Consider the following 12,327-nt stretch of genomic DNA (forward strand, 5'->3'; position numbering starts at 1 on the left):
GAATTAAAAAAAAAGAAGAAAGGTTTATAATTATCGCTAATTTCCTCAAGAAAAAAAAAAAGAATAATAATAAAATAAAAATAAATCTCCGCCTTCGAAATATATTTCCGCATGAAACAAGAACCAAGTATTATTCTTACAAATCAAAACAAGATTGCAAAAACAGAAGTTGACCTCTGATAAAAGTACACTTTACTGCGTTTTTTTTTTTCCTACCCCCTCGAACGTGACGTCAGAATTTCTTTATTATTAAATTCTTCCTTATTTTGATTAAAAATAGAACCACTCGATAAATAAATAATAATAAATATATTAATGAGTAGTTCGTAAGTCAAGCGAGGTATTAAAATATTCTGGAAGTAATTTATTGTCAGAAGGTGAATGATCTCGTTTGGTTAGCGTGATTGTTTTACGTTTAAAATTTCTCCGTTGTTGCCACGTAAATCACGACATGATAAACCGCTAATCAGAGTGAAAGTGTAGAGAAAACAATGGATGCTTTTTTTAATGTGAAGTCAAATCGTTTCTCACATTTTAAACATTTCTCTGTCTCTCTCTTTCCTCTCCTCTCCTTCGAAACCTCGTCGTTGCTTCCATATTAAGACGTACGTAAAACTTAAAATTCCACGTTTATTATCGATTTTTTCTTAAATTTATCATCTTATCATCTTAAATTTGTGTTTCATCATCCGGTTTAGTTCCTGATCATCTTACTTTGCTCCCGAATCTCTCTTTTTAAAAGTAGGGATGTCCTTTAAAATCGGCATTGTTGGGATGTTAAGACGTACGAACGCCTTAAAATATAAGATTTAGCATCGATTTTATCTTAAATTTATCATCTTATCATCTTAAATTTGTGTTTCATCATCCGGTTTAGTTCCTGATCATCTTACTTTGCTCCCGAATCTCTCTTTTTAAAAGTAGGGATGTCCTTTAAAATCGGCATTGTTGGGATGTTAAGACGTACGAACGCCTTAAAATATAAGATTTAGCATCGATTTTATCTTAAATTTATCATCTTATCATCTTAAATTTGTGTTTTATCATCCAATTTAATTCCTGATCGTCTTACTTTGCTCCCGAATCTCTCTTTTTAAAAGTAGGGATGACCTTTAAAATCGGCATTGTTGGGATGTTAAGACGTGCGAACGCCTTAAAATATAAGATTTAGCATCGATTTTATCTTAAATTTATCATCTTATCATCTTAAATTTGTGTTTTATCATCCAATTTAGTTCCTGATCGTCTTACTTTGCACCAGAATAACACTTTTTAAAAGTAGGGGTGCACTTTAAATTTGAAATAATGCGTTACAACTTTCGCAGATTATTAAATAAATTACCATAAAATGACATTTAAATTTGATTGATATTTTAAAAATTATTTCATTATCTTCCAATTTTTCTCTTTAAAAATAATTTTTTGTTTTTTAAGTGGGGGTGCGCATTACATTCGAACATTCATTAAGTATTTTTTGTAGTGTTTTTTGCCTGTGTTTTTTTTTTCGGTGGTAGGAGATGGCGTGGAAGACCATCTTGGCTTTGAACCAGTTCAAATGGAAGATGTATCATTCGTCAGTTGTTTTCAAAGATTTACAGTCGAAATACTTTTTGAAATTGCATTACATTAGTCGTCCACCCTCTCCAAATTCTTTTGAATGCGGTCAGAAATATTTTAGGAAAATTGATAGGCTGCCAGAGTATGAGATTTTGATTGAAATAAAGATGACTAAACTTAAATACTTTCGAATAAAATATTTGTATTAAAGCATTTTTAACGAAATATTCACAAAATATCAGCTTTTAAATTGAATATTTTATTCAATTTATTTTTGAATATTTTATTTTATTCATTGAATAATTTGAATATTTGATGAATACAACTGGATATTTAATGTTTTATTTATTTATTTTAAGAATAGTTTAGAAAATAGGAAAATTTTAGTAGAAAAATCGGAAATTTCAGTAGAAAAATTGAATGTTAGTAAAGACAATTGGAAATTTCAGTAGAAAAAGTCGGAAATTTAAGTAGAAAAAAAAACAGAAATATCAGTAGAAAAAACGGAAATTTCAGTAGAAAAAGTCGGAAATTTAAGTAGAAAAAAACGGAAATATCAGTAGAAAAAAACGTAAATTTCAGTAGAAAAAGTCGGAAATTTAAGTAGAAAAAAATAGAAATATCAGTAGAAAAAAATCGGAAATATCAGTAGAAAAACGGAAATATCAGTAGAAAAAATCGGAAATATCAGTAGAAAAAACGGAAATTTAAGTAGAAAAAATCGGAAATATCAGTAGAAAAAAAAATCGGAAATATCAATAAAAAAAACGGAAATATCAGTAGAAAAAAAATCGGAAATATCAGTAGAAAAAAATCGGAAATATCAGTAGAAAAAAAATCGGAAATATCAGTAGAAAAAAATCGGAAATATCAGTAGAAAAAACGGAAATATCAGTAGAAAAAATCGGAAATATCAGTAGAAAAAACGGAAATATCAGTAGAAAAAATCGGAAATATCAGTAGAAAGAAAGAAAATTTTAGTATAAACAATTGAAAGTTTCAGTAGAAAAAATTGAAAATTTTTGTGAAAAAATCTTAGAATTTTTTCATAATTTAATATTTAAAAAAATAATTAAAGTAAACAATAAATTAAATAAATATTTAAAAAATTCAATTAAAACTTGTAAAAATAATAAATTTTCTTACGAAACGTAGCTTAAAATATAATTAAATTTTTCATTATTTTATTAATAATTTTCAAAAATATTTTAAAAATTATTTTACTTTATAACATAAATTAATTGAATGTAATTTATATTTATAATTTTCATTATAATTAAGATTTAATTGGATTTCGAAAGACTTTCATATTAAAAAAAACACACACAAATGCATCTTTAAATATATTTTATAAAATAATTTTCTTTATTAATTACTTTACTTCATTATTTAAAAATATATATATATAGAAAAAATATTGGTGCAGGAATGATTGAATGACGAAAGAAATAAGCGAATATAAAAATGAAAGATAAATTTGGGTATTGTAAAGGTGTGCTAGATAAGAGCGTGACGTCGGGTTTATCTCCTACCAAAAATAAATTTAACTTTTGATACAAATCGATGAACTTTTGCGATAAAAAAATTCTTCCTTTCGTTTTGTCGAATTCTCTTCGCGTTGGTCGCATTTTTCTTTTCCTACTTTCCGTTTTTCAGTTGTTCAAAGATAAATCCGCTCGAATTAATAACAAAAATTCTTCTATTCTTAATTTAAGTGAATGTATATTATTTATATATATATAACAATTTAACAATTTCTGATATATTTGGGATGTATATATATATATATAATGATGTATATATATATATATATATATATATATACATCATTACAAAAAATCTAGAAAAGTTCTAGAAAAAAATCAGGAATTTTCATAAAAATTCTAGTAATAATGATCTGTAAATTTTGTAAGAAAAATCGTAGAAAATAATTGGAAAATAATCTAGAAAAGTTCTAGAAAAAAATCAAAAAAACATTTATCTTTTAAGACAAATTCTACAAGAAATCTACAGATCTTTAGAAGAATTCTAGAATATATATACTGTGTATTTATTTATTTATTTCTATTTATTTTTTCTTGAACTTTTCTATCAAGTTTCTAGATTTTTTTCCAATTATTTTCTAGAATTTCTCTTAAAAATTTCTACTTTCTTTAGAATTTTTCTAAAAAATTTCAAATTTTTGTTTCTAAAATTTTTCTAGAAACTTTTAAAAACTTTTATTTGTACCAGAATTTGTCAAAATTTTATAAAACTATATATAATTTTCTATTGTATAGAAAATCCTACCAAAAAAGTATTACAATCTTTTAATTTTTTTAAAAAAACTTAATATCAAATTTAGGAATTTTAATGACATTCGAAGTTATTTTAATATAAAAATGTATACTTTACTTTTTTAATTTATTCTGTTACATTTATAAAAATCTAAATGAAAAAAAAACATTATTTATAAATAATAAATTCACAGGACAATTTTAAATTGATGAAATTACTTTCTGACATTCTCTTTTATGTAAAAGATATTTTTAAAAAATTTATGAACTTTTCATAAACAACATCTTTTGTTATTATTTTCATAATTTAATTATTTGATAAGAATAAAATAACATTGTAATAATATTAAATTCATAATTTTCCTGTGTATTTTGAAAAATACAAATTTCGTCAAGATTTGCAGAAATTTTCCTCAGAAGTAAAATTCTAGAAAAACTCTACAATTTATTCTATTAAATAGTTTACAAATCGAAGAAAAACTTAGAATTTACGTCGTAAATTCAGAGCTTGAGAGGTAAAATGGGGCCCTTTTACAAATGTGGGGCCCCTGAAAGCCATTTAAATGTATAGATAAAAATTTTTTTTTTTTACATTTATCAGAAGAAATTAACTTGAGTATAATTTCTCTGGAAAAAGTTCTATATTTTGGGGCCTTTCTGTGTACGTGATATTCCTTAATGGTCTATATCTATGCCTCCCTGCATTATACACAGAAACACTACAGAAACAAGAGAAGAAACTTTAATTTATATCGATTTAGGTGTCATGTTTTATCATGTAAGACTGAATTTTGGGATTCTCCTGTGTCAAGGGTCCTGCCAAATGGTCCCAATGACCTATTTGTAGGTGGATTTGCATATATTATGTACAGAAATATTATTAAAATAGGAGAAGAATTGGGAAAGATGCTGTAGCGGATGGGCAGTAACCAACAGGAAGAGAGGGGAGGAGAAAGTAAGAAAGAAAAGGGAGTTAGCATTAAAAATACTTTACAGGTGAATTTCTGAACGGTTAAACACCAAGTTCCGTCTTTTAGAAATAGTAAAAATATTTTACTACTAATTTAAATATGGAGCATATCTTTATAATTGTATAAATAATTCAAATTTCTATAGAAAAACACACACACACACTATAGAAGCACAAGTTTCTGTTTGTGCATACTTCTATATACAGATTTACATAAATTTTAGTGTTAATTTTTTAAAAAATTAATAAAATTATTATTTAATTAGACATTTTACACGAAAAACATGTAAAATTCAAACATTAAAACAATTTAAACGCTCTATTTTAACACGTTATAATGTATTCTTTCGACGAATTTAACACCTTAACAGCAAAAAAAAAAAGTCCTAAAAAGAAATTATTTTCGGAGAAAAGGATATAAAAATACTTCTAAATCTGTAAATATTTAAACAGTTAAGTTATTAGCAAGTTATTTAAATTATAAAATGCGTAATTTGTAAAATTTGACACCATTTCCCTCCTCGAACAGACTTCTTTCTGGAGCGAGTGATTGATTATCCAAAGCAACACGACTCGCAAAAAAATAAAATAAAAAAAATTAATTAATTAATCTTACAAGACACAAAATACTTTTTATAAAAGGTAAAAGGACTAATTAAGAAGAAAATCTTAAAAATTCTACTAATTTTTTCCGACATTCTTGCGAATTTAGCTACTGGAAATCCCTCCCTCCTTCAAGTCTTTGGTAGTGTGTGAAGGAGCAATCGCGAACATCGAATAAAAAGTCGATAAATGCATCATTTCTGAAGAATTTTGACTATTTTTCGCATGATATCTCGAATCTCCTATCCACTTGCCAAATTTCCATCCTATATTTAGCCATAGTAAATTAGAGCATAGCTCCCGAACAGGGTGGTGAGTAAGCGAGATACGACGAGAATAAGAAAAAAAAGAAAGAAATACACTTAGAAAAAATCCAGAAGACGAATTCGTTTCCTGAACCTAACTTGGTCCCACTCAAAAGGTCACGAGTATATATATATATATATATATTTCTAGAGAAATTCTTTAAAAATATTAAAATAAATCGATGTTTAGAATTATCTACAATATGCTAATTTATCTGGTAGAAGTCAATGTTCGCTTTGGGCCACCTGTTGTTGGCACAAGAGGGGAGTTTTTTTTAAAAAAAAACGTTCTTTGAGATTTATAATAGTTGTAAAGACACTAGCCGCAAGCAAATTGTTAAATTTTCTACACATTATACCTTGTTAAGGGAACTTTTTTTATAATATTCCTCTTAAAAAACCTAATTTAAATATTCAGTTTCTGAAGTCCTTCAAGAATGGCATCTCGTGAATATTACATTTTTTTGCTGTTATATAATAGAGAGAAAGTATGGCGATCGGTCTAAAATTGACTTCCACTCATTTTTCGGACTAGGGTACCTTCAAACGTCGAGAAATAAAAAAAAAAAAAAAAAACTTTAGGGGTTCTCACGTATGGATGTTCTTGCGTGGAGGAGTACGATTTTAAAGCTTAATAACTCCTACACATCTTGTCGAAGGTTTCTGAAATTTTGCAGGGAAGTTTGTGTGTTAGAGTTAAACGTTTCTAGAAATTTTCAGGAAAATCGTACCATTGATTCGGGAGATATGGCCCTATCCTCTTAATATCTCCCTCAATCCGAAGACTTAAAGGTACTGGTAGCAATTATTAAGAATAAAAACAAAGTATTCCAGGAAAGTCTAGAAACAATGTTGCCAGCTTGTGGGTTTTTTTTCTAAAATAGTCAAGAATTGTGCTTTAAAAAGGGGAGAAAAATGTATGCCCATAAGCGTTTTGGTATGCATCCATTCTAGATAAATCAGACAATGAAAAATTAATGAGCAATAAAGGATTCTGATAACAAAGTTCTGTTAGACGATGAGCAATTATGAGATCTTCCTCGTTATAACGATCGAGGCGATAACGTAGAGTAGGTCAATGACACAAACGAGTTACAAATATTATATTGTAACGTCTAATTAAGTTCGATTCTTCGATTGATGCCAGAGTAATTAAGAAGAAAAATGAGCGGTGTATCGAATTTATCTGTTTTATATTTAATTAGAGTTGAAGAATTTCATACCTGATCGCAGTTAAGTTCACTTCTCTCTTTAAAAAAGTAATAGAATAACGAAGTAAACATGTTTATGTAGAAGACGGGTTCGAGTTCAGGTCGGAATTACAAAAGTTTCGTGGGTGGTTTGACCCGGATTGGTGGGGCACTGTTCATATTATATGGCCACCCGTTGTGGGCCCGGTCGCACGAAAAGGCCCCTTTACTCTTTCCTAGGCTTTAAAATGTTTATATTCTTAGTACAGTTGAATTATTATTACTTTTAACCAAGCGAATTGGACTTAAAATGATGGATTTGAAGCATTTTCATTCGTCAAACTGTCACTCTGGAGGACACAAATTTGTATTCAAGTCGGAGTACAGTGGGTTGATCTAGATATTTCAGGCCCCTTCCCTCACTACCCAGTCATTACTATTGTAGGCATAACCATGTAAATAGATTGCACCAACGGTGCTAATGAAGCCTGCAATGAGGCCTTGTAGCTAATGTAAATTGTTCTAACAAAGCTTCCAATGGGCAAGACTACGAAAGCTATAGAGCGGACCCTCTTTTGCCAGATTTTTTTTCTTTTTGAACAAATAAGGGCAGTCTTAAATATTTAATAGTAATAATAACATCAATTTATAGGAGCCCCCCGTCAAGATGAAAGGGGAACTGGAAAAAATCCTCAGCTCCCATTTTCTCTCGAAGGCCCTGCCAATGAGGCCTTTAGTGTTGGCTTTCCTATACGGCATGGCATCCGTGACAGGAATATTAAAGACCCTCTTAGTGATTGAAGGACAAAACGATTTGGAATAAAATCCTCCATTTTGAATTCGGAATAACAAATTTCGACTTTTCCTTTTTTTTTCTCCTTTTTAGGAGGTCAACGAAATAAAATTTTGCGGAAATATTTCATGTAGGAATCTAGAACATTACTGGAAATTATTTATTATATACTTCACATTAAGATTTTTATGATTTCACCTTTGAAACGTTTCGATGGTCAACAAGCTGATCTGCATAAGAATTACCTATTTTTTTCAAACATAATGATATCTTATGGCACGCATCTAGGAAAATATAAATTATGATTTTAAATAGGACTAATTTATATTTAAAAACATTAATATATGCAATTTTATTTTAAAATAATAAAAAAATTTAAGAATTTCTTTGATGTAAGCACCATTTTCCTCTTCCTGATCTTCCATCATTTTCCAATTTTTTAAGGTTAAATTTCATAAAATATCAACAGAAAACGTATTGAAAATGGTAAAATTTATTAAATTTTATTTAAAAAAACATTTTAAGGGTTTTCCCCACAAATTAAATAAAAATTTATTGATGTAATTATTCGTCTCCATCCCTGAAAACCTTTCTATGGATCCCATGGGCCCAGTCTTTATTCTGAATGTCCTGGGCCCTCTCCCTCTGCTTTAAGCCTGGTTTAAATGCTGTATATTCCTTTGATAACAATTTCGTTTTGTTTTTTATTATCGTCATCACGTTTCACTTCTGTATTTGTGATCACGTTCTCTAGTCACATCGTGTCTTCAATCAAGGTGTACCTCGTAGAATTCGAAATTTTTAACGTGTGTTTTAGTTCCTTAAGTATCGCAACCATAAATAAACAATGCTTTGCATGTACTGTACAAGTACATTCATTATATCACTTTCATTATCAAAATTATCATTAAAAGAATTTACTTGTAATTATCTTAGATGTTTCCTGAGTGTTATAACTGATAAATACATTATTATTATTATTATTATTTGTTTAATGATACAAGAAATTCCCTATAAAAGTAATCTTTCGATATACATTTATGTTATGATAAGTTTTTATTATGGCTTTTTAGGCACTTAAAATTGTATTCTAAGTCCATTCTTCTTCGTATATAAATTAGTTTGACTTGGTGTAATGGGCAACACGTGGGCTATCTGCCTTTCTTTTTAATGGGGAAACTGTCCCCAATTTGGATGTCAAACACGTGAGATAACCCGGAAATTTTCACGTGAAAGCCCGTGTTGGTGAGGTGGGAACCCACTCTAACAACACCTCTAAAAGACGGCAATTTTTTTCAGAAAAGTTTCTTTTTTAAATTCATACAACCTCGAATATAACCTCCAAATTCCGAACAACAACCATTTTTTATCTTCCTGTCAGTAGCCGTTGTTTAAAGGTTTGTCTGTACATAAGCCATTTGAACTATCTTAGAGAATTAAACGAGTTCCGATAAGCGATATTATTCTAAAATTCATAGAAAAATTTAAGCAAAAAAAAAAGGACCTCTTATTGTCTTTGTCAATAATTTATATTTGTTTACCGTCAAAGCATTGTTGGTAATAGAGAAAAACAATATCCGGTTATTGTCGTGCGCGCGCTTTTGTAACAATAGATCATACACCTTTAGTTTTAGAAAAATATCTCTCGAGAATGCCATTTGTTTCTAATCGTGATCGGCCAAAAAGAAAAGATAAAAAAATTCTTAAATATCTACAAATGATATGTCAAGAAGTTATTTTTACTTATTTTATTATAACCATTAAAAGAGGGGATAAAGTCATTTTTAGTAAGAAAAAAAAAAACAATGCTTTGAATCCTTTATTACAGAACACAGAAAAACAGTGCTTTGAATACTTTACATGTAAAGTTAGGATCCTTAAAAGCATAAGGATCCCAACTGTATGGCCTTCAAGATAATGTTTGCTTCAAATCTTTTACAAAATAAAGAACATTTGGAATGAAAATAACATTCTGAATCCCCTAAACATTTAATTTGGGATAAAAATTTAAAGACTTAAAGCGTGAAAATGATGTTCGAATCAAAGTCTGTATAAGGATCCCTTCCAACTTTATGGCCTTCAAACGAGTGTTTGTTTGCTTTAAACCTTTCACAAAATACAGAGTGTTTCGCGTACAAAAAAAACACTGTAAAAACCCCTCTACAAGACTTCTAAGTAAACATTTAATTTGAGATATCAATTTAGAAACCTGAAGAGTTTCGATCCTCCTTGAGAATAAGCCCAAACTTATGGCGCACCAACAATTGTAGTTTATATATTATAACTCATTTAACTCTCAGGTTGTTCAGCTGTGTTAATTCATCACCGAGAACACCCATTTAGTCCCTCAAATTTTCAATTAGAGAAACAAGACGTTGAACACGTCCAAGATCGACAGTTTTCGTTTAAACGTTTTTGCATTCGAGTTTGTTGCCACTCACTTGACACGTTGTGGCGTTTATTTGTCCGAAGACCCAAAAGAACAAAGTACTGAGACCGTATTGTCGCCCTGCCAAACATAACATTGCTAAGCACTGATCCACTTAAAGTTGTCTCCACAAAGATGCACCACTAAAAATAGTTTGAATATATTAGTCAGAAATTCCAATCAAGAATTGGAGTCTCCTAAACATTAGATACGGTCTAATTAGTTTGTTTATTTATGAATTTCTAAGAGTTTTCTTAGGAAATCGGAAACTAACAGCTTAATTAACAACTTGCGCGTGAAATTCCATTGTTTGGAGTTAGAGGATTCGATTATATTAAGTGTTTTAATTAAGTATTTCGTGCTAATTTCGCGCTCGTATATTAAAAAACGTGGAGAGGATTTCGTCAGAATTGGCTATTATGGAACTTTGATACTCTGCCAACGCCGTTATGATAGTGAGAGTTGGATAATGACATTGATAATAGCTATGTAAGGTGTCTGTATTTTGTAACCCACTATCAAAGGACGATTTAATGCTTAGTACTTCAACCCCAAACATGCCTACTTTATCTCTACTTCATACTTACATTCTACTGATACTGAAAAGAAAGAAAAAAACACGTTTAGAATATCTTAAATACACTAAAAATAATGATTAAAACGTGCTAATTCTGGACGTTTCGTACAGTTTGTCACTGAACTATATGGATTTTTTTTTACGTTAAAAATTAGTTATAATTAATTTTTACAGATTTGGAGGTAAATTTCAATGATATCGATATGAGGGATCATCATAAAAACCATTAAAAAAACGTATTTTTATTAAAACACTAATTAAAAACTGGGCTTAAATAATATTAAGATTTCATTTAAATTTAATTCTTAATAAATTAAAAGATGCACTATTTAATTTCACTGTGATTTTCGTTCTGTATCTGTTCCCAAAATTATTCTAAACATCTGTCTTCAAACGCTCGATAGATAAATTGCTCTATAATATACAACTGAATGGAGATAGGAAAGAAAAGAAAAAAAAGGGACAATAAAGAAGTAGGCTATTTAACCTGGTTAAAAATAGCCTTTCGAATAAATAAAACTGTCTAAAATTAAAGTTTATCTGGATTTATCTAGTGTTTTTCGAACCTGAAAAGTTCAGACACCTTGGTAGATGATTGTATTGGATCCACTTGAACATAAATCGTCCCCTGTCCATTATCGGGCATGTCATCTCTCTACTTTGGCACCGTGTCACCCTATCCTTTGTTAGTTTTCATAAAAATGTCATTCTTTCATTCACCGTTATATTTTTAGTTGGAAAACAGATTTTAAAGCGCAGTTTTATTACGTACTTAAAGCTTTTTATAGGGCGACTACATCTTTGTCGCTAAACAATTGAGTAAAATAGTTTTAAGAATTAATACTGTTTCAACTGGAGCGAAATATATATATATATATATATACAGTGTTTAGGGCTTTGAACTACGTCTAAGGCCTTCTAAATTGTGAAAAAGAAGGGGGGTTTAATATTATAGTTTAGAGGCGTAGCAAGTCTTAATAGCTACGTATATAGTCGTAGTTTGATAGTTAAGCTTTAAACGCTACAGTTTAAGGCCTTCTAAATTAATTATTATTATTTTGTGGAAACGAAGAGCTTACAAATTACAGCTTAGGAGGCTCAACAGCGTTATTAGATCCTTGATTTTAATATATACGTGTAAAGCTACTTCTAGTTTGAAGCAGTTTAGGACCTTGTGCTAAATCTGAGACCTTTAAAATTTATTATTTTGTAAAAAAGAAAGGCTTATATGTTATTGTTTTGAAGCGTAACAAGTTACTAGGCCCTGGTTTTAACAGATAACTATCAGACAGCTGCAGTTTAGGTCTCGAGTTACAGCTAAGGCCTCTCGCTACATCGAAAAAAAAATTAATATTTAATGGAGAAAGGCATATTTTAAGAGCACATAAGTCTAAACAATACCCTTATTTTAACAGATAACTATCAAAAATATATATTCTAACGGGGTATATATAGTATCTCGTTAGAAAACACTAGGTCAAAGGTAAGTTTTGTAGAAGACTCCCCGCATTCTAATGACTCGTCGATGATTAGATACATATTTAGTGTTTGTTGAATTTGTAAGTTTGATGAAAGAAAAGAGAAAATGACACGTTGGTTCCCTATCAACTGGCTTGTTTGTTTAACAT

This window comes from Centruroides sculpturatus, unplaced genomic scaffold (genome assembly GCF_000671375.1).
Source record: "Centruroides sculpturatus isolate CEXI.00-Female unplaced genomic scaffold, Cexi_2.0 scaffold492, whole genome shotgun sequence".
Classification (NCBI taxonomy): Eukaryota; Metazoa; Arthropoda; class Arachnida; order Scorpiones; family Buthidae; genus Centruroides; species Centruroides sculpturatus.